Genomic DNA, 21,696 nt, shown 5'->3' on the forward strand with positions numbered 1-21,696 from the left:
TTTTATTTCTGGTGAATAACAAGTTACAAAAAAGGTGTCTGATTTTTTTTTTTTTTAAACTAGAGTGTTCTGGTTGGCAGCTTAGGAGTTATAAGAAGGTTCATATAATTCACATTGATTTGCTTATTTTAATAAATCTTCCAAAGTGTGATACACATGGATTTTTTTCTTTCCTTACTAGGAAAAATAGTAGTTGACTGGTGTTTGTGGGATTGGACAAATCTTGAAGCCTTACTGCTTTTTCCATTGTCTTCCAGATAAATTTCTGAATAGAGGTAAAGCCCAGGGTAAAGCCTAAATAGTATGTCATTCCTTTTGGAAGAGGGTCCATAAGAAAATTATAACATAACCTTTGATATAAGTAGGGCATATTTAGTCATATCAGTTACAAAGTCCTTCTCTGAAACTATGTTTGTAGAAATATCTTCCAGTATCCTCCATTATGGAAGAGCAGACCATCATTGTTATCAAGAAGACCTGGCTTCAAAGCCTGCCTCTGATGCTTAGCAAGTTGAGTGATCTGATATCACTTAACTTTTCTGTGCCTCAGTTTCCTCATCTGCAAGATGAAAGGAATGGTTAGAATGGATCTGATTACCCTAAAGGCATTACCAAAGGTCCCTTAGTCTCTATTTTTATGACCTTTTGGATGAAGGTTTTGATAATGGAACTAGTTATAGAATTTAGGTCTGGGTGGTGACATAACAGTGATGATGGCACCAAGAGCTTATTGACTGGCTCTGGCTGAGTGGCCCTTGAAGCATCATTCAATTACCACAAAACAGCAATTTAAGCTGCGGGACAAAGGTCAATGACTAATTCATAGCCCTGAACTCTTTTATTTTCCAGGAGAAATATCTTTGTGGGCCAAATCTGGTGTTTCAATCATGCAAAAGACTCACCTTAAAAGAGAAGTTGTATTACTGCCAGTAACGTTTCCCATACTTTTAAAAATAGATTTTTGTTGATAGCTTTTGTTTTTATGTTGCCTCGATTTCCCCTGCATCTCCCCACCTGTTTCAGAGAGATCTTAAACATTTTAATAAAGGAAAAAGAAAAAGAAAAGACAAAAAGTCAAACCAATCAATAAATTTAAAACTGCCAATAATTTTTAATATTCTTTCCACTCACATAGATCAGTAAATGGAGTCTAAGTGTTTGGTGTCAGAGATAAAAGAGTAAAAAGAAATATTATCTGGCAAATGCTAACAAAAAAAAATTGACTTGCTGCAGAATTAGAGGAAGAGAAAAGAAAGCAGAAATATGTGTTTCTCTAAAATGTTTTTATGCCTAAGTCATGGCAGGGACAGAAATGGTACTGTTCATCAGCACTAAGGATAAACAGAAGACTAGTGCAGTGTGACAGCAATGTGACTTAGAAACAGTCACTTCAGCCTTTCTGGAAAATCATAGCTCTCAGTCCCAAAATATTGATTTTTTTTTATTGGTACCTTAGTTGACTTTCTTCTTGACTTAGAAGACTTTAAAATGGAATCCTTGAATTAATTCCAATTACTAGGATGATGCAAGTCCTATTATTCTTTTTGCAACCTTCTTAAATGTTGTGATTATGATGTGAGAAAAATATGGAAAATGTTTTTCTCAATTTATTTGCAGTAACTGTTCACACAGTGTAATGCCCAACTCTACCTAGATATGGATGTTGGGGGGAATAACATATATATATAAAGTATTCCAAAAAATCAGTTTCCATTCCTTTCCTCAGCTCACTCCTAAAAAAAATCCACAGGAAAACAACATATAAACTGATCAATTATTTGGAAAAAAATTGGTAAGAAAAGAAAGTGCTTAAAATCAGAACCTATTTTAAATCCAGAAATTTGCCTTTTGTTACCAGAAGTAGGTACATGACCAAAACAAATGAGGGTGATATGGTGCCACTGTAATAATTGGAAGCTTCTGGTGACCAAAGTAATTTGCTTGAATTATTTATGTGTAAAATCTGACAGGGATTTTATAAGAGCAAATCAAGCAAGTCCAGAGGGTGTCGTTTACATGATGCAATCACACATCTGATTGACTGAGGGCCTCATCTGGCCCAGGAAAACTTTATTTCATCACAATCACACACTCTTTTGTAGCCCATTCTGGCTTGATTAGTCATTCATCAGCTTGGAATTGCTCATCAGCAAAAGTGATTTGACATAAACGGGAACCTTTCAGCTTGTGTTGTTTGTTTTAAAATGATTCAGCAGACAGCATTATACCACACTGTTCATTAGACTATGAAATGACTCTTCCCCCATCCCCTTCTTCATAAAAGACATTTTTTAATTCAGGACTGATGTCTGTCTCAGGAGATGTTTCTTTTAATTATTCCATTATCAGTATTGTGGGGCTGGTTGGTAGTGTTGTAGAGTCAACTCATCAACACTTCAATGGATCTGTGATCTCATTCCTTCCTTATTCCAGAGATTTTGAATCCCTGTCATTCAAATCTTTTGCTCATCCCCCTACTGACCATTCTCTTATTCCCATTCCCTTCAAACTAATCCCACCACACTTTCTGGAATGTCTGCTCTATGGGTAACAAACTACCTTTCATTAAAAAACAAAGAAAGAAATAAATTCACCTTTTCATTTTTTGATACCTCTTATCTTGCACTAATTGAGACCCGGGTCCTTCCTGATGACACAGATTCCCTAGTCATAACATCCTAACCTTCTAGTTCCTCAACTAATTCTTTTCCTTTAACTTCCTCCTGCACCTCATCTCAAAGACAGTTATACTTTTGATCTTGTCATCACCCACAGATATTATGTCCATGAACTTTGAAATTCCCTTTTCTGATTACAATTTATTAGCATTCTACTTCTCCCTTGCCTTCCAAAACCAAACTATGTTCTTCTTTCACACTATCATCTCTTTATTCTGTTACTATCCCACTCATCTGATCAACTATTTCAAATCCTTTCATCTTTCACTATCTCTCCCATGGCTCCTTTTATTCCATTCTCTCAGCTTAGAACCTTGACCAATATTTTCTTTAAAAATTGAAACCATTCACTAAGTTCCATTCTCTCCCATCTTCTTCATCTCATATTTTTTAGATGCCCTCACTACTATTTCTTCCTTCACCCATCTCTTATCAAGAGATATTTTTCTTCACCAAGATGAACCCCTCTACATGTCCAAGTGATTTAATTCTTTTCCATCTTCTTGAGTAGATTGTCCTCTTTATCATCTCCACTTTCTCATTATCTTCAATCTCTGCAGTCTATTGGCTCTCATTCTCAAAAAACAAAAAAACAAACAAAAAACAAAAACAAAAAAAAAAACTTTAGTTGATCTGTTCATCATCATTAGCTATCATTTCATCCCTCTTTTATCTTTTTGTGGTTAAACGCTTTGAAAAGGCTTAATTTCCTTTCCCTTTACTCTATTTTTAACTCTTCAGTTTGGCTTTTGACTTCATCATTCAAATGAAACTGCTCTTTCCAGAGTTTTGAATGATTTCTTAGCTGCCAGATTTTATGACTCTTTTTCAGTCCTTGTCTTAACCCTTAGACACTGTTACTGTTATCCTCTTCTTAATATTTCCTTCTAATTTTTTTTTTTTGGTGACACTATTCCCCCTCCTTGTCTAATATCTTCCCAGTCACTTAAACTCACAATCTAGCTGTCATTTCCAACTCCTCATTCTCCTCCTCTCATTTCCATATCTAGTCTATTGCCAAAGCCCATAAATTTTGCTTTCCTAACATTTGTTTTATATGGATTTTGAAAGAGATGAGTTCAAATACAGCCTCAGATACTTATTAGCTCTGTGGTTCTGGGCAAGTCATTTAATTTGACTAGTTTTGTTTCCTCAACTGTAAAATGAAAATCTTCCAGCACCTAACTAGTTGAGAGGATCAAATAAAATATTTTCTAAGCATTTAGCATAGTGCCCACCACATAATAGAAACTTAATAAATGTTTATTCCTTAACCTCTCCGTTCCCCTATTGTATATACCTCATTTCTCCTCTAACACAGCAACAACCCTCTTTCAGGGACTCATTGCCTCACACTTGAATTATTGTAAAAGCTTCCTAATTGGTCTCCTTGCCTCAAGCCTTTCCCTATTCCAGTCTATTTTCTGCTAAGCTGTTAACTGATGCTCCTACAGCACAAACCTGATCATATTTCCCCCTTCTTTCCCTTCCTTCCTTCCTTCCTTCCTTCCTTCCTTCCTTCCTTCCTTCCTTCCTTCCTTCCTTCCTTCCTTCCTTCCTTCCTTCCTTCCTTCCTTCCTTCCTTCCTTCCTTCCTTCCTTCCTTCCCTGCATTCTTTCCTTTGTTCTGTCATTCCTTCTTTCTTTCCCTTTTATTTTCCTTCCTTCTTCTTAGTGCCCTCCTTCTGAGATTATCTTCAAATTATTTTGGTCTTTTTATATATAACTATTTTTATATGATCTTCTCCATTAGTCTGTGAACTCCATGAGAGCAGAGACTATTTTTTAAAAATTCTCCAGTGCTTAACATAATGCCTGCTGCATAATAAGCACTCAATTGAATTGGCCATAAATTGCTTTGGATACTCACTTTGGTGATACAGATCATAATCCATATTTGTCTACCCTGGGGAACTTTTGTCTATATTCTGGATATTCCATAGATGATAGAAGGTTCATATAAATGTGGGGAAATTTCATCTTTTTAAAAAATATTGCTTAGATAACAATAGTTGTTCCTAAGTGACAGCCCCACCCATAGTTTATACTTTGCCAATAATAATATATTTTCAGTTCCTTCTATTGCATAATTAACTATGATTTTTTGTCCTCTTGGTAGGATATTGTCACCACATATCTCTCCATTTTTATTTGTAATCCCTAAATTTAAATTCCCTATAAACTCTGGTATTCTATGACCTAGAGACATATAGTATCCCTGGAAGAATATTGGTGTAAAAATCCCTATGAGGTATGTAGTATAACTCTTCACATTCATTTTATGGAAGGAATTTAGGTGCCTTTGAAAAGTATTGCTCAATTATAAGTCATTATTATAATCATTCCAACAGAAAGGAAAAACTGAAATATAACTAAATTCAAGTCATAATATAGATCATATGATTTAAAGCTATAGGGAGTCTAAATATAATTTAATCCTGACTTTTATTTTAGAGGTGAGGAATCTGAGCCCATTTTGTTTCAGGGAGAAATTTTGAGTCATTAAGAGCATAAGTGACATTTTCTGAAGATAATATACTCTCTTCTTCTCCTATTTAACTATAGGATGAGCCCATTGTTCACTTGCTTGTGATAGCTCAGACAAAAATCTCCTTTTGTAGAGTCACCACCTTTGGACATGAACCACATGAATGTGATGTAGGAACTGAGTTTGATTCCCCATAGGCCAATTTGTTGTAGAGAAGTATGCCTCAATATCATTAGGGGACATGCTTGTACATTTGTTGTTGCTATAGATTTGCTATAAATACCCTCTTACATATTTTTTTTTCATTTACTTGCAATTAATTTTTTATAATTATATGTAGAGATAGTTTTTAACACTCATTTTTGTAATATTTTGAGTTTCAAATTTTTCTCTCTTCTGTCCTTCCCTCACCAATGAAGCAAGCAATCTTATATAGGCTATATATGTACAATAATTTAAAACATATTTACATATTTAAATATCCTTTTATCCATCAAGTTCATTGATTAAATGCTTAAATGGAGCTCAGCTGCTAGTTCCAGGCCCCTAGAAATGCAAAAAATAAAAATAGTAGGGGTATGAGAGATTACCATAGAGAAGATATCCTAAATTCTCTGTTATTCTCTGGCAGAGGGAGTCAAAGAATACATACTACATACAAGATAAAAACAATATTTTTGTTTATTTATTTTTGCTGGTATTAGGGCCTGGAAGGGGTTAGAACTGGGGGAGGGAATTTGGGAAATTGTGAATGTTTTTACTAAGAAATATTACCTCAGTTGAACTTTGAAGGGTGTTAGTGGTTTCAAAGAGCATAAATGAGGAGGGAGAGAATTCTATCTTTGGGGGATATCCTATACAAAGCAAAAAGGCAAGAGACAGAATGGCACATGGAGGGAACACCAAGATTAGTTGGAGTATAGCATAGTTGGGAAAAATGTTGATAGCCTGGGGCCAAATTGTATCTTCTACAATCAAAATGCTAGCTGTAGAGTTTCTATCTTTTCCTTGTGGCATAAGAATGATTCAGTGGTAATGAAAAACCACAGAATCTTATTGAATGGGGGAAAGAAACTGTCAGATTCCCTCTCCCCCCCCCCCTTTTTTTTTTTTTTTTAGAACTTCTTTATTTGATTAAGTCTACTTCCCCTTGAAGGATTACACACAGTAAATTATTCTTAGTTGTAATCTTCGCTCCTTTGTCTTTCAGAACACCATATTCTAAGCTTTCATGTGGGAGCTGCTAAATCTTGTATGATCCTAATTGTGGCTTCAAGATATTTGAATTATTTCTTTATGGTTGCTTGCAATGTTTTTTCCTTGACCTGGGAACTCTAATACTCTTGGGAGTTTTCCTTTTAGTATTTCTTTCAAAAAGTGATTGATGGATTCTTTTAATTTTCATTTTACCCTCTGGATCTAAGGTATTGGGGACAGTTTTCCCTATTTCCTGAAATATTGTGTTTAAGCTTCTTTTTTGATCATGGCTTTAAGGTAATTCAATAATTCTTAAATTATATCACTTTGCTCTATTTTCCAGATTACTTTTTCATGAGATATTTTATATTTTCTTCTCTTTGTCATCCTTTTAATTTTATTTTTACTGCTTCTTAAAGTCATTAACTCTCATTCGCGCAATTCTAATTTTTAAAGAATTATTTTCTTTATGGAAATTTTGTACCTCTTTTCCCATTTGTTTCTTACTTTTGAAGTATATTTTCCAACATAAATTCACCAAAGTATCAAAACATGTATTGATTCTATTTGGAGAATCTTATCAATTTTATGTAGAATTTCTCTACCATCTCATCCTCTATAAAGGCAGGATTAACAGATATGGCATATATACAATTCTATACTCATATACACATAATTAATGATCCAACCATATTAGACTACTTATTGTTCCTCCTCAATTTCCCATCTCTATATCTTTTTACTGGTTCTTTCCCATTTCTTGAATAACCTGGTTCCTCACCTCCACCTTGTAGAATCTCTGATTCTCTTTGAAATTCAAGTCATAGAGGAAGTTTTTTTTTAATCTTCAGACCCTTCTGACCTTAGACTCATTCTTTAATTTTCCCCTTTAAATCTATATTATCTCTTGTTTTATGTAGTACTCCTCCCAAGATCCTTCCCCAAGTTCTACTAACTCACTTAAGCATGGTCCTATTCTCCTTAATATTATACTATCAGATAACCTTAAGGGACTAGATTATTCTAGAACTCTTACTCAAAAAATTTGTAGCTGACATTTCTCCCATGTCAACCAACCAATTAATATTAGTTATCTTTTAAAAAAGAGAATATTTTTATAGGTAGAATAATATTTATAAAATAATCTCTTCTCTCCCCTCCAATCAGGTGGTACAATTTCCTTTTGCTTGCAAAAACATTATTCTTGAAGAATTTTAGGTAGAGAAGAAATTTAAGGTAGAGGCTAGGGAGGCACATATTTAGAGGATACATAGGGTTGACAGGTTCTTCTTGACTCTTGAATTTGAAAGTCGTTTTCTTATTTTGAGAAGCTCTATCCAAGTTTGCTTTGGGTTGTAACTTTACTGATGAAGAGCTGACTCCTTATGTACTGGACAGGCTCCTTTTAGGGCTTGGTGTCCTGGCTGGCATGTATTTATTGATAGACCAAAGTCAAGCAGCTTTATTAACTGTTGTTATTTCTATTTCTGGGAGTCAATAGGACTTCAGATGGTTTTGACCTGTTCTTGGTGGTTTTCTTGTCTCTCCCATCTAAGAATTGTCATTCATCTGAAAATGGGAAAGAAAAACAAATAGGATAAGAGGAACTATGATGGATTCACAGACACATAGAGCTGGAAGAAATAATTCAGTTTGCTCCCAATCTTCTCCCCAACTCATAAGTGTTTCTCACTTAGAAGCTGGAGGGTGCAATGTATAGAGAACTGACCCTGGAGTCAGGAGGATCTGAGTTCAAATCCAGCCTTGGGCACTTAACATTTCCTAGCAGTGTGATCCTGGACAAGTTACTTAAACTCAATCGCCTTAAAAAAAGAGAGAGAGGAAAAAAGTTATTCACTATCAAGTAGATAACTAGAACCTTTTGTATGCACACTCAGGTTTTTCTGTGCTAGCTACCGTAAGTCTTCCTGTCTCTTTAGTCAACCAGAAGAATTATTCTATATCACTAGCCCCTCAGTTCTTCATGACCAGGAAAAGATTTGCCAAACGTCTGTGAATTAGATTGAAATTAGGCAGAGAACACTGCATACACTTTAGAGTGGGGAGAAAAAGGTCTCTTCATCATGTATAATCAAAAGTAAGTTTATTCCAAGATCCCAAGAACTTGCCTAGAATGGTGGCTGAGACTGTGCAAAGGGGAGGACTTTAGCACTCCTTTTGGACAGGAGCTAGTTTTTTTTCTTCCTCAATAAGTCCTATTAAGCACTCAGTAATGCTTAATAAATAAATGTCTATTCACACATAATATATATACACATATAATACATGCATGTATATGTATATATGAAGTCTATCATCCATTCATCTCTCTCTATTTATTTAGTTATATATACATATATATATATATATATATATATATATATATATATACATACATACCTACATGAATATGTATATAGGAACAGCTAGGTAGTGAAATGGATAGAGTGCTGGGCCTGGAGTCAGGAAGTCTCTGCCATTTCATAATTTCATTTCATCATCTATCTATTCATCATTATAAATCTAGCAACTTATTTATTTTTCTATTTGTTTATTTATTGATTTGTCCATTCATTCATTTGTTCATCAATCAATCAATTAATCAACCTATCTATCATATATCTCTTTGGTATCCTTTATTGGTAGCTTTTCAGAGTGGGATAATGGGAGAGACAGTTGAGTTAGGTGCCCTTTTGCCCAGGGCATCCAGGTAGCACTAGGGGCTGTTGTGGAAAAATGACATTAATGCTGCAGATTCCAGGACCACAGACTTAAAAATGATTCTTCTTTATAAGATTCAATTACTAAAACATGTCACTTGTATCTCCACAATATCTCTTCTGTTTTTTTTTTTTTTTCTTTTCTCTATTTACTCTTGTTCCTCCTACCACTATCCAGTAAAAGTCTTTATTACCACTTACCTGGAACATTGCAATGGACTTCCAACATTTTTTCATTTCTACTCTCTAATTCCTCAAGGCTGTGACATGCCTTTTTCTCCCACATACAGCAGATCCTATTATACCTATATTGAAATGTTTTTAGTAGTTCATTATTGACTTTGGTATAAAATTCAAATTACTGCACTTGGCATTTGTCTTTCACAGTTTGTCTTACCAATCTATCTTAGTCTAAAAGCACTGTTTAAGTGTTTACTATGCTCTGAATTCTGTGCTATGTGCTATGAATACCAAGAAAAGCAAAAATCACCCCCAAGTTCCCCAAAACACAAAAACCAATCCCTAACCCAAACTAACAAAAAAGAAACAAACAAAAACCCCAATAACAACAAATCAAACCAATAAGAATCCTTAAAACTCAAAACAAAAACTAACATATAAAACAAACAACCCTAACCCAAAATATTCTTGTACCCAAGAAGCTCACATTCTAGAAGGGGAGAGCAATTTGCAAATAATTGAATACACACACACACACACACACACACACACACACACACACACACATGAAAAGTTCCCTCAGAAGGAAGGAACTAGCAGTTGAGGGAGAGGAGAGGAATGAAATCAGGAAAGATCTTTTGTAAAAAGTGGGATTTGAAGACAACTTGGAGAAGACATAAAAAGAAGGGAGTGCATTCCAGCTATGGACAACATCAGTGAAGTTACTGAGTAGGGAGATGCAGTGTACGGGTATAGCAAGGTATAGAAGGAGGATAATATTGATATAGTTTAGAATACATGAAGTATAATAAGATTGGAAAATAGAAAGGATACAGGTTGTGAAGGGAATTAATGACAAGTAGAGCATATAATATTTGCTTCTGGAGGTAATAGGAGTTACCCAAATTTGTGGAGCAGGAGGGGAGAGTCAATGTAGTGATATGATCAGACTTGTGTATCATTTTGGCAGATTGGTTGGAATAAGAAAATACTTAAGGTAAGAAGATTCATCAAAACACTATTGCAGTTGTTCAGGCTCAAAATAATGAACTGGGCACCCAAGATGATGACTGTATGATAGGACAGAAATGGCCACCTATATGTTTGTTTTGTGAAGGGAGAAATGATAAAATTTGACAACAAATTAGATATAGGAGATGAGTGAGAATGTGGAGACAGCTATAATACAGAGGCTGTGAATCTGCGTGAATGTGATAATGTAGTAGTCTAAATATTAACTGGAAATTTGGGAAGATGGGAAGCTTTAGGCAAAATGTAAGTCCTGGGTTAGACACATTGAGTTTAAGATATCTATGAGCCACCCAGTTTGGGATACTGAAAAAGGCAATTGGACTAAAAGTCTCTTGGGAGAGACTTGAGCTGGGTACATTACCTGCACAGAAAGCATGATTGAATCCATAAGATTTGATGAGATCACTAAGCAAAATAAGAGAGAGAGAGAAGGACCAGGATGGAGCCTTAAAGAATACTTACAGTTAGTGGGAGTGCTCTGGATGAAGCAAAGGTGTCTGAGGAAAGCTTAAATAGGAAGGAAGAGAACAGCAATATCACAAAAATTTAGAGGAGGAAATATCTAAATTTATATAATCCCCTACCTTGAATTCTATGCTCTAATAGGTTTGGATTTTGTTTCCCAAATACATGGTTTTTCCCCCCCAAACCTATAGAAATTATTTCTTATATCTGGTAGATGTTTTTAATCCATTTTCATCTTGTGTAATTCTACTCATCTTTTAAAGTTTAGCTCAAATACCACCTCTCCAAGAAGCTCACTCAGATCTACTGCACCATTTACAATCTTTTCCTTTAAGTATCATAAAACCCATTGCTTTACAACTCCCTAATGTAATCTCATATATTAATTTGCAATTTAATTACCTATGTGTAGCCTATATTTCCCTATTAAGTCATAAATTCTCTGATGGCAGGATTTGTCTTAGATGAACCTCGAAAAGCCTTGAGAACATAGAGCAGTGCTCTTAGATGTCTAATAATTGCCTTATCTCTTTGTACTCCAATCTATTCTTCATTTAGCCCCTAAAATACTTTTCTTAAAGCACAGGTCTTATCATGTCACTCATCTGCTCAATAAGTTCCAGTGGCTCCCTATTGCCTCCAGGACCAAATATAAAATTCTCTATTTGGCATTCAAACCCTTTATACTATATCACCAACCCCTACCTCCATATTTTTATACTTTCCTCTCTGACAACTCTTTAATCTAGTGCTTCTAAGTTCCTTCCCCCCCCCCCCCCCCATATACAAGACACTCCATCTTTCAACTCCAGGCATTTTTTTTTTTCTGGAACACTTCATCTTCTGATCCACCTATTGATTTTCCTGGCTTTTTTAAAGTCCTAACTAAAACCATTAGCTTTTATTGGAAGCCTTCTCCAACTCTTATTTATTTGAATGCTTTTCTCTGATAATTGTTACTTATTTATTCTCTATATAGCTTGCTTTGTCTATATATATTTATTTGCACGTAGTCTTCTCTATTAGATTATAAACATTTTGGGGTCAGGACTGTCTTTTGACTCTTTTTGCATTCCCAGATCTTAGCACAGTTTCTGGAATGTAATAGGCCCTTAATAAATGCCTATTGATTGATGGATAGATTATAAGAAAAGATCTACACCATAAATATTCACTAAAAATAATCATTGCCATTTAAACAAAAGTCAAAACTGAGGAAAACTGATTTTTTTCTTTTTCTCTTGGAGAATAGCTATGGGTAACTAGAATAGTTTATCAAAAGAATGGATGTGGAAAGAGTTAAATGGGTTGTGGCAGAAAAAAATTCATATCAAAGATATCTCACTGGAGGAAAAGAATGCATTTCTCATTCTAACAACTGATTCTTATTTCTGCTTTTTTTCTAATTACTTTTCTGCAATTCTACAGTATATAACTTTCATTTGCATTGTTGATACAGTAAATAAAATCTCTCATTTCAATGGAGACCTTATTTGTATAGTAGGTTGGAGGTGGATATAAATGGGGGTGGGGGAGAGGCTTCACAGGCAATTAATTGCACTAGCAGCAAAGGAATGTTTCCTTTTCCAAAAACAAGGCTCTTTGGGCATCATTTACCTTCTCAGTGCTGCCAAGCATTCATAAGCTGGACTTATGCTCACTTTTCCAACTTGGCAAGGGAAATTGCCCATCTAGCCATTAATGTTTTGCAGAGACCTTTCAGAGCTTGTCTGAGCCAAATGCAGGTGAAAGCATTACAGTCATGTAAATATCATGAATAAGAGAGTTTTATTCATCATCCCTCTGATTTTAACAAATATATACAGGACAGCTGTAAAGACAGTTCATATTCACTCATCACTTGTCATTAAGTTTGCTCATCCCTTAGAGGAAATGAGTACTTGAAATCTGCTAAGTCATCCAGTTTGCTCCAATCTTTCCCTGGAAACCACAGCCTCTGAGTTTTAATAAACTCCTTTTCCCCTGACAGTTAGACAGATTGAAAATATCTATTGTTTTTCTCATTTTCCTACTTGAACGTCTTTGTAAACATATCTTGTTGGCATAAACATAGGTTTTAAAAAGTTTGAGATGTATGCCATTTTCTTGTGAAACATATCAAATTTTTCCTTATCTGAAAAATCATGGGGATATGGGAGGGTGAAAAAAGATGATTACTTCCTGGTCTGAAACCTTCCTTCCTTCCTTCCTCCCTCCCTTCCTCCATTATGTCGACAAGCAAAACCAATTAGCTGAATTATCTGGGTATAGTCCTTATAATCATGAGGCAAGAACCCCGAGAATGTAGAGCAGACTGTAATCTTCAGGAGAGCCAAAGGAAATCTTGCTTGAATTAGGATGTAGGATAAAAATTGTCATTGGAAACCTTTGAGTGTAATGTGTTTGGTCAGTTGTTCAAAAACATTTATTGCAATCCCACAAAGGAGAAAGCTTATATTATGTTTTTTCAGGCACATAGGCAAATGCTCCCTGACCTAGAGGAGGGGGAGGAGACAAATATTATTAATAAAAATGAGAATGATAAACATATTTTTATTTATAGGATAGTTTCCAAGAGGACATAGAAGTAGAAAGACATATTCAAAACTTGCTTAATAGAATTAAAGTAAAGTAAAAATTTGCAAAGTCTATTTTCATAACATTTCTGTGAGACAGCTAAAAGACTATGAAATTGAACATCATTCCCATACAAGTTACTGTTCCCTTTGTCTTTTGGGTGTATGATTCTCAAGAGGTTGCACAGAAATATCGGGGTTGGCTCTGGCTCAGTGACAATTGGACCTGCCATAAACCTGGGGTGAGCATGGATTTAAAAGGTTTGGCAGACATAGAGTTTCCTCCATTAAAGAACACATAATGTGTCTTCTCCTGTCATGCCAGAAAGAATTGAGCTCTATTAGCTTAATTTTATGGGCAGGAGAGTAGAGTTAAATGACTCACGCAAAGATGCATAATCAGTCAAGAGTATTGCAAGAAGCAGATCCAGACCTTCTGATTTCTAATCCATTTTTAAAACTACTATATAGCCTATGAACTGTAAATTTATTCAGCATAACTTCAAGTCTTCATCAAATCTATTTATATACTAAATATTATTGAAATATATTAGAAGTTTTAGTAGGTATAACCATTTGAAAACTTTAATTGACCATCATTTTGTTTCAAGATGGTAGGCTAATACATAAATAAAAAATAAGAGGCATACTCAAGAGAAAAAAAAATAAAAACTTTCAAAAGTTATTGTAGAATATTAACAATAATAAGTTATTATAGAACTTTATATAGGAAACAAATAAATGTAATATGAGGAAAAATTAAAAAAAATTTCCAAAAGATATATTTGGGTCAGAAGCCTAAGTTAATTAAGTCAACAATGTAAAAACTTTGTCATAATACCTGACTGTAATTTTGTTTATTCTGCTAATTGGAAATCCCTTTTGCTAGTTGGTTTTCATAGAATTCTATAGTTGGAGAACATAGGTTTAAATCCAAATTAGTTACTTAGTTCTTACATGGCCTTGGGTAAGGGACTTACCTCTCTGTTTTTTTTGTTCATACAAAGGGGGTGGGTGGAATAAAGGTATTAGATCTTTCTTCAGCCTTTCATTTTATGATTCTAAATTAATTTAGTATTTACCACTGTCAGACGAATAGGCAGATAGAATCAAAAGGATTTTCTCAAATAAACACAGATAGGAACTCAGATGGAATTGGCTTAAGCAGTCTTTAGCCCACAGAACCTTAGCAAAATCAGAGGCAGATAATGCCAAAGGAAACATGGCAAATTAAAGCTAGTAACAATATCTTGCAATTATATAAAACCATTCTTCCAGAAAGACCCACATGTTTTCACATACATTATGTCATTACCTCATAATATTCTTGTGTGGTAGTAAGAGTAAAGATGTTATCATTAATTAGTGGATTGGGAAACCTAGAAACAGTGTGAATATATTTTAGCTGTCAAAAGGCAGTTAGACTTTGAAAGTTAGGTAAAAATAGCAAAAAAAAAAATACAGAATTGGAAGTCTGTAGGAAATACTTTATAACTCAGAAATACATATGTTGTATTAAAATTTAAAATCATTAAGTATCTAGGAGAGGAGAGTATAAAATAAATAAAATACTTTGCTATGTTCTAGGACTACAAAGAAAAAAAGAACCTCTATGCTTAAGGAGCTTACATTCTATTGAATCAGGAGGGAGAGAGAGGGAAAAATGCCACAGAAGTTTTGGAATAAAAAGAACACTAACAACTGGATTGTTTCAGTAAAAATTTCATGTAGGAAGGCAATGACTCAGCTCAGTCTTGAAGGAGGTTATGGATTTTTAAGACCAGGAAGTAAGCAGGGAATATCTTGGAAGTAGGGATCTTCTCTGCAGCCATATTCAGAAAATAGAAATGATGAGGTTTGGCAATTAATTAGATATGTGGGCTTGGTGAGAGTGAAGAATCTGCCATGACAAGTCTCACCCTCAATGATAATAGTGAATTTTGGGAGTAGAAGGGGGCAGTTTGGAAGAAGACATGTGATCTCTTTTTAACATGTTGAATCTGGTACCAGCCAGGAGAAATGTGGTCTTCATAGCATAGGTTGGTTGTTTGACACAGAATGAATGAAAGCGTGTAAGGTAAATCATTGTGGAGCTATTGGACCTTAATTGATATTTAAGATTTGTTATAATAATAATAATAATTATGATAGCTCATCTTTTAAAAATTAATTTTAATTTTTACAAAATACATTTTTAAGAATAATCCTCAGAGATAAGTGGTGTATATTTTTATTTTCCTATTTATCTGTTATTATCATTTATCTTCCTAACTATCTAACCCCTTTGTTGAATCTTTATCCATTTCATACCAATTAATTGTGAATTAATCCTAGGATCTATTCTGTTTTCTCTCTACATTCTTTCAGGTGGTTATCTCATCAGTTCCCATAAATCAAATTATCTTCTCTGTTTAAACTATTCATAGACCTACACATTTACCCATAATGTTCTTCTCTCTACCCCTTATATTCCAACAGCTGCCTATTGGATACTTCAAACAGAGATGCTAGAAGCTTGTCGGATTCAACATGTAGAAAACAGATCATATGTCTTCTTCCAACCCCCCCCCTCCTGAAATTCACTGTTATCATTGAGGGTGAGACTTGTTATGGCAGATTCTTCACTTTCACTCAGCCCACGTATCTAATCAATTGCCCAAACTTTCTGTTTCTATCTTCTCAATATGTCTGCAAATATCCCCTTTTCTGCACTCACCTAGCCCCCACACTAGTTCAGGTCCTTATCTCATCTTGCTTGGACTATTGTAATAGTTTCCTAATTAGTTTCTCTGACTCAAATCTCTTGCTGCTCCAATTTGTGCTCCACACAGCTGCCAGAGAGATTTTTGCTAAAGTGCAGGTCTGATCATGTGATCTCTCTACTTGATAAACTCCGGAGGTTCCCTATTACCTCTAGTTCAAATATAAACCCTTCTCTTTAATATATAGATTTCTTTATTATCTAATCCCCTTTTTTATGTTTTGATTTTTTAAAAATATTATTACGTTCTAAATTTTTGGGAGACCAGTCCTGGTTTATTTGCACTTCACCCATAATGCTCTATTATTTGTGATTTTGAGGTTGTCTCCCTCTTCATTTTTGCCTCTTGGTATCCTGGATTCCTTAAACACTCAGCTCGTGTCATCTTTTTTGTTTTGTTTTGTTTTTGTTGTTCATCCTTCATTCTCATAGAGAAACATTGATATCATAAAGATGATGTTTTGACTCATTCATGAATTGGATTTAAATGAGGCAAAATTGCATCAGCCTCTCTCCTCCAGGAGACCTGTAATAATCTTCTAGATTAGAACTTTGCATGTAAACAATAACAACAAAAAGAAAAATTCAGTTTTTGGTCTGCAATCAAGGTGTATAGATGGTCAAAATCAATTGAGGTACTTTACAACATACAAGCAGTGTTTCCAATGTATTCTAAGGTTACTTAGTATCTACTTTATATGTATCATATGCACACACACTTACCTTGCAGAGTTAATATTTATGAAGCACTTAGCCTAGATATCTAGTATATCCTTATAAATACTTATTCCCTCTCAATTTCTCCCTTAATAGAAAGGCAAAATGAAGTATATGATTTGGGAAAAAAAGCAGGAAATAACAATGTTACAACATACAATGTTGACTATCCCTACCCCTAATGTTACCAGTATGAATATTGACTTGTATACTTCTTGGTGTGGGTACTCCTTCCACCAAGGTAAATTGCAACCTTTCACATATTAGTAGATAGGCTTCATAACTTGCTATGGCTAGAAATATTCAACACTTTTTGGCAAAGCTTCTGGTGATGAGTCTCTTCCAACTTGGTTGGGCTGGTTTTTAGATGACTGATAGACAAGTTGAGACTATCAGTTGGAAGGGTTGGAGTCTTAGGCTACCTAGTCTAATCTTAATTAAGAATCCTTTCTATAACATACCTCATAAGAGATCATTTCATCCTGCCAACCAGGCTTCTTTTTCAATATTACTTTTTCTCTTAATACTTCAAGTAATAGGAAAACCACTACTTCCTCATTCTACTTTGGCATGACTCTAATATTTGATTTTTTTTCTAATTACATGTAAAGATAGTTTTCAACATTCATTTTTTGTAAGATTTCGAGTTTCAAATTTTTTTCTCCCTCCTTCCCTTATCTCTTCCCTCTCCAAGACAGTAAGCAATTTGATATGAGTTATATATGTGCAATCCTTTTAAACATATTTCCATATTTGTCATGTTGTGAATGAAAAATCAGAACAAAAGGGAAAAAGAAAGAAAAAAGCAAACCAAAAAATGTATAAATAGTATGCTTTGATGCTCATTCATTCTCCATTGTTATCTCTCTAAATGTGGATGGCATTTTCTATCCCAAGCCTATTGGAACTGTCTTGGATCACTGTATTACTGATAAGAGCTAAATTGATCATCATATAATCTTGTTGTTACTATGTACAATGTTGTGATGGGTACAATATCTGCTCACTTCACTCAGTATCAATTCACCTAAGTCTTTCAAAGTTTTTTTTGAAACCAGCTTGCTTATTATTTATTATAGAATAATAGCATTTCATTACATTCATATGTCATAACTTATTTAGTCATTCTCAAGTTGATGGGTATCCACTCAATTTTTAATTTCTTGCCATTACAAAAATGAGCCACTAAAACATTTTTGCACATGTGCATCCCTTTTCCTTTTCACAATCTTTTTGAGATACAGAACCAATAGTGACACTGTTAAATTAAAAGGGATGCACAGTTTTATAACCCTTTGGGCATAATTACAAATTTCTCTCCAGAATTGTTGAATCAGTTCATAGCTTCACCAGTAATGCCTTAGTGTCCAAGTTTTCTCAGTCTTCTCCAAAATTTATCATTATCTTTTCCTGTCATCTTAGCCAATCTGATAAGTATGAGGTGATGTCTAAGAGTTGTTTTATTTTGCATTAATCAATAGTGATTTAGAGTTTTAGATATTTTTTCATATGACTATAGTGGCTTTAATTTCTTCATCTGAAAATTGACTGTTCATATCCTTTGACCATTTGTCAATTGGGGAATGACTTGTATTCTTATAAATTTGACTCAGTTCTCCATATATTTTGGAAATTAAGTATTTGTCAGAAAAACTGGCTAAAAAAGTCTCCTCTCCCTCCGCTTTCTGCTTCCCTCCGAATCTTGGCTGCATTGATTTTGTGTGTGCTAAAACTTTTAAAGTTAATGTAATCAAAACTATTCATTTTGTATTTCATAATGTTCTCTAGTTCTTTGGTTATAAATTCCTCCATTCTCCAAAGACCTGACAGGTAAACTATCCCTTACTCTCCTAGTTTGCTTATAGTATAACTCTTTTTGTTTTTAAATCATGAACCAATTTAGACCTTATCTTGGTATAGGATGTTAGATATTTGTCTATGCTTAGTTTCTGCCATATGCGTAGCTCTAATTGTTAGGAAGGCTTTCCTTACACTAACTTAAAATTTATCCCTTTTAATCAATTATTTCAATTCCATACTTTAGGATCAAGGAGAATAAATTTAATTTCTTTTTCATGTAACAACCTTTTAAATATGTGGATTCAGACTTCATATTGCAAATTATCTTTCCTATTCCTTCAATCAATTCTCATACTTCCTGAACTCAAGATACATCACCATTTCTTTTGGTCTGCACACATGTGCCAACTTTTCAGCACCCAGAACTTCAATATAATATTAAAAATGTTGTCTGATCTGGACAGAGGATATTTCTCTAACTCAGAGCTACAGATTTCTCTATGACATCACATCTTATCGGCTTTCTGGGCGGCTATATAGTTCTGTTGGCTTAGATGGTTGTTGCTTTTAGTTCACTAAGTTCCCCTAGATCCTTTTCAAATAACTTCTATTCAATTATACCTTTTTCCATTTGTATACTTGAGATGATTTTCTTGACCCTCTGTGTAAGACTGAACACTGATCCTTATTAAATTTCATCTTGATGTATTTCACAAAACATTTCATCCCATTAAGATCTTTTTGGATTTTTATTATGTTATACAATGTACTTTGTATCCCTTTTAAATTTTTGTCATCTGTGGATTTGATAAGCATATCAACAATGTTCAATGAAGGAAGGCAAATTAAGAGGAATAGAGAATATAGTTAACTTTTACAGATAAATATTCTGCTAGCTAGAACAGATATACATATGTAAACTTAGAAAATTTAGTTAGATACAAGTATATGTCTGGATATCCAGATATTTTTCTTTTAAGTCTATATATCTAGATATCCAGACACATACATATATCTAAATAAATAGAACGATACATATATTTTCTTTAAGAGTTCTATATATATATATGTTTAATATATATGCATGGGTATATACATATGTGCCTTTATATGCATGAATGCACAATGCTTATCTGTTTTAGTTGGCAGACTATTTTATCTTTAACATCTCAGGTCACTGTGAGTTGCATAACATTGAGGATTAGAGAAATGTACTTTGCCATTGTCAGACAACATTTTTAATATCATGTTGAATTCTGGTATTGAAAAGCTGACATGCATACATGTGCATATGTATGTTTGTATATATACACATGTACACATGTCACACGCATGCATTTTATGTGTTTCTGATATATTAGGTTCTTGAGTCCTGCATTTCCAGAAGTGTTAAATTATTTCTTCAAAATTATCTTGATAAAGCTCACTGTACTACTGCTAGTTCCTCTAATCCTCTTGGTGGCTCTGGTCTTAATAGTAATGATGTTAAGCACAATGCTTTAAGTGTAGGAGATATATTTGTGCGAATTTGTGGAATGAAAAACCTTAATGAGGGTAGAGCCTTCTCAGTTTCTTCTTGGAGCTTCATTGCTTCAGTACTCAATCCACCTTGGAAAGTATTTGCATGGCCAGAGCCTGGTCATTTATTTTATCTATATAGAGGTAGGTGATAGAAATTTTTGATTTCATTAAAACATACATATATAGTTTTAAAAAAACAAGTTTGACTGTATAAATATATATACATATATTGGATTTAACATATATTTTAACATATTTAATATGTATTGGACTATCTGCCATCTAGGGGAGAGTGTGGGGGGATAATCTAGAACAGAAGGCTTTGCAAGGGTCAATGTTGAAAAATTACCCATGCATATGTTTTGTAAATAAAAAAGCTTTAATAAAAAATAAGTTTGAACTGTATGGAATTGGTGAGGGTTTTTAAAAATCAAAGATAAAATATAATGGTGGATTTAGGATGTGAATCTTTGATGTGAATCAATACATTCTACTTTTTTGTCTCTTCACTTTTTAATTGTTTTTTGACTATCATGAATTGATAGCCTAAGCCAACATTAGACAGAGGGTTTCTTTTTATTTTTTAACCTCTACTGACTAATTTAATACCTTATTATCTTGATGGATGGTTAATGTTTTTGAAAAATAGATTACTATCTCTCTTATCAATTAGCATGTACATAAGTCATATGCTAGAAGGATTTACACTTTTCCCCAGATTTAGACCTTTGCTAGGAGGAGGAAAAAACCTAAGTCTCAAAATATTTCATATTATTAAGGTAAAATATAGATTATATAAATTTATATCATCTGTTTAGAAAAAAAACAACAAGACGATATTAAAAGTCATGACCCAAAGTTAAATTTTCTTCTTTTAATGTCATCTTTCTTTGAAAAGATTTTTTCTAACTCATTATTCATTTTGAACAAATGGGACATTTTATTTAATCACAGCAATTTCAGGTTTAAAAGAAGTTTAATAAAAGAATCAGTAAATATTTAAAGTAATGGATCTTTATTTTTCTTCAGACTGGACACTTAATCAGTGTAGGGAGTTCACTGGCATAGGCTTAGATAGGAATTTGGAATACTAAGAAGTTAAGTAATTTTTCTATGATCATACAGCTAGTATTGTTAGGAGCAGAACCGGAACCAGGTATTCTAGATTCATGGCCAAAATTTATCCAAAACATAATACTGTCCTAATGGGCACTTAGTACAAAGGTATTTAAACCAATATAAGCAAGACCAGAACAACACTGAAATGAACAGGACTTTTTCATGGGTAGGAATTTGCTCTAGGACATTTAGTTTTGAGTCCAGCTTCTTAAACTGTGGGATGTGACCCCTTATGGGGTCTTGTAACTGAATGTGGAAGTTATAAAATTATGATTTATTATCAATAAATGTTTGATTTGAACACCTTATTTATATTATATATAGACAGAATCATATAAAAATTTCTCAAGCAAAAAGGGGTTGCAAGTAGAAAAAGTTTAAAAAGGCTTTGGTTTAGACCACTTTGATAGCATTCATCCTCACCTAATGAAGAAGAGGAAGAC

This window comes from Sminthopsis crassicaudata, chromosome 1 (genome assembly GCF_048593235.1).
Source record: "Sminthopsis crassicaudata isolate SCR6 chromosome 1, ASM4859323v1, whole genome shotgun sequence".
NCBI classification, from domain to species: domain Eukaryota; kingdom Metazoa; phylum Chordata; class Mammalia; order Dasyuromorphia; family Dasyuridae; genus Sminthopsis; species Sminthopsis crassicaudata.